This window comes from Schistocerca piceifrons, chromosome 10 (assembly GCF_021461385.2).
Source record: "Schistocerca piceifrons isolate TAMUIC-IGC-003096 chromosome 10, iqSchPice1.1, whole genome shotgun sequence".
NCBI lineage: Eukaryota > Metazoa > Arthropoda > Insecta > Orthoptera > Acrididae > Schistocerca > Schistocerca piceifrons.
The window spans coordinates 79,396,355-79,399,283 of NC_060147.1; the positions used below are offsets into that span (position 1 = coordinate 79,396,355).

General features: G+C 41.2%; 1 non-coding gene across 1 annotated transcript; it reads left to right on the forward strand.

Moving 5' to 3' along the window:
• The first annotated feature begins 975 nt into the window (after positions 1 to 975).
• On the forward strand, positions 976 to 1,049 carry Trnat-ugu. Its single transcript has one exon. It is a non-coding gene; the product is annotated as a tRNA-Thr (tRNA).
• Positions 1,050 to 2,929: the final 1,880 nt, after the last annotated feature.

A 2,929-nucleotide genomic window follows, 5' to 3' on the forward strand; every position in this document is an offset into this window, starting at 1 on the left:
ACTGAGCATGCAGTAAAGGAAACTAAAGAAAAATATGGAGAAGCTGTCAAAAACAGTAAAGGGCTTGGAGGAGCCGCTGACAGATTGTAAAACTGGATATAAGGTGAGCATCAACAATGATGATGGATTGTCGTCGAATTAAGTCAGGCAATGCTGAGGGAATTAGATTAGGAAATGAGAAACTGAAAGTAGTTGTTTGGCTTTTTGGGTTGCAAAATAAATGATGATGTCGGAAGTAGAGAGAATACGAAATGCAGTCTAGCCACAGCACGAAAAGCATTTCTGAAAAAAAAAGAAACATTTTAATATAAATTTATGTGGAGATACAAGGGAATTAATGACATTACCTGCCAGTGGGCACTGATTTAAATCAATGGGGAAAGTGAATATTTCTGCCGGACCAGTATCCGAACCCAGGTCTTCTGCTTATTCGGCAGATGCGCTGGCCACTGTGCCATCTGGACACAGTAACTATCGCAACTGCGCGACTAGGTTAGTGAGCTTCCGTCAGACGCAAATTCTCAACTCATCCACATTTTACTGATGTAGTGCTCCTTGCCCATTATAATTATTACTCGCGGCGTTTCGCCGATTCCCGTAGGAGCTAGTAATCGTTCGCCGTCCTCGCCTTAATTACATATGTGGTGTCTGTTCTTTCGAACATGTCCAGAGAGAACAAACACCATATATACAAATTTAAGTGATAGGAAATATTTTTGAAGGGATTTCTCTGGAATGTAGCTGTGAAGGGAAACGAAAAGTGCAGAATAATCAGTTCAGACAAGAAGAGAATAGAAGAATGCTGAAGATTAGGCGGTTAAATGAAATAACTGATGAGGAGAGATAAGAGAAATTTGTGGCACAACTTGATGGCTAATTATTCATTAGCGAAATTGACAATCATAAAAATTATATATATACACTAAGATACTACGATACTACGTTGAGAATGTGGGTTTCGCGCTATCCTCTGTGACCTCGGTGGCTCAGATGGATAGAGCATCTGCCATGTAAGCAGGAGATCCCGGGTTCGAGTCCCGGTCGAGGTACACATTTTCATCTGTCCCCCTTGACGTATGTCAACGCCTGTAAGCAGCTAACGGTGTTCATTTCACTGTAATTTCATAAAAATTACTTTGTAATGACAGTTGGGTAATTCAAGCGTTTAAATGAAACATATTGTAATTGAGCTTCATCATATCTTTGAGAAGACCTGGCTTAGGTACACATTGCTTTCATCACAGCTCATTCAAATCCTTTCGTGGAGCTATGCGCAATTCGTCGTGGATCTATCTCTGCATTCTGTTATTGAAAGGGGCATAAAATTGCGGGAACGCCGCAATAAAAAGAGAGCAAAAGAATTTTAAATTGCACTACAACTCCATATCTTCGTGTAAAGAGTTACGTAATTGTCCTATTACTGTATTTTTCTCATCGAAAGAGAAGGGAAGTATTTGATACCTTTATTATTGTGGTTAACGACGCTTCGGAAACATTATGATCATTGTCACATGAGCTGCTCGTTGTTATTATTGTGGATGAGTTTAGTTTATGAACGTATTTAAAGAGCCTAAAAATGCGAGGGGCGTTTCAAAAGTCCGTGCAAAGTCTGAGAGATGGCACCACCGGTGCATGTCGAGGCCATGTTTAGTTAGTAGCATCTTTGGAGAGAAATCACACCAACTTTCAGCCATATTGGTCTATTTCTTTGTGTTTGGCATTCGTGTGAATCAAGGAAGTCGAGTATTTGTCAATAAATGGACGAAAAGGATTTCGTGTGGTGATTAAAGATTACTTTATGGAAGTCGAGTATTTGTCAAAAAATGGACGAAAAGGATTTCGTGTGGTGATTAAAGATTACTTTATGAAAGGCAAAACGCCTCAGGAGAGTAAAGAGAAGATTGACAAACATTATGGTGAATCTGCACCTTCGATTAGAACAGTTTGTAGGTGGTTTCAAAATTTTCGGAGCGGCCATATGGGCACAAGTGATGCTGAAGGTTCTGGAGGTCCTGTTGAGGTTGAGACTCCAGAAATCATTGATAAAATCCATGATGTGGTGACGGATGACAGAAAAGTTAAGGTGCGTGAGATTGTCAGTGCTGTGGGCATCTCGAATGAACGCTTTTGAATGTTTTTGCATAAACATTTGGACATGAGAAAGCTGTCCGCAAGATGAGTTCCGCGATTGCTCACGTTTGACCAAAAACAGAATCGTGTGAAGTATTGCAAGGATGGTTTGCAGCTGTTCAGGAAGAATCCGCAGGACTTTAAGCCTCGTTTCGTCACTGTGGATGAAACATGAATACAGTACTATACTCCTGAGGCCAAAGGACAACCTAAACAATGGGTTGCCAAGGGAGAAAGGCCATTCCTTCGGCCGGAAAGGTTATGGCGACTGTCTTTTGGGATTCGCAAGGGATAAACCTCATCGATCATCTGAAAAAGGGTAAAACTACTACAGGGGCATATTATTCATCGTTATTGGACCGTTTGAAAACCGAGCTGCAAGAAAACGCCGGCGATTGGACCGCAAAATGTCGTTTTCCATCACGACAATGCACCAGCACACACCTCAACAGTTGTGGTCGCAGAATTAATGGAAATAGGATTCCTACTCGTTTCACATACCCGCTATGCTCCATGCTTGGCTCCCTCGGACTACTATTTGTTCCCCAATTTGAAGAAATGCCTGGCGGGACACAGATTTTATTCAAACGAGGAGGCGATAGCAGCAACTAATAGCTATTTTGCAGACTTGGACAATTCCTGTTACTCGGATGAGATCAACAAATTAGAACAGCGTTGGACGAAGTGCCTAAGTCGAAAAGGAGACTATGTTGAAAAATAAAAATGTTTTACCCCAAACACGTAAGTAGTTATTATTTTGGTACGGACTTTTCAAACGCCCCTCGTATATAGGTCGAAA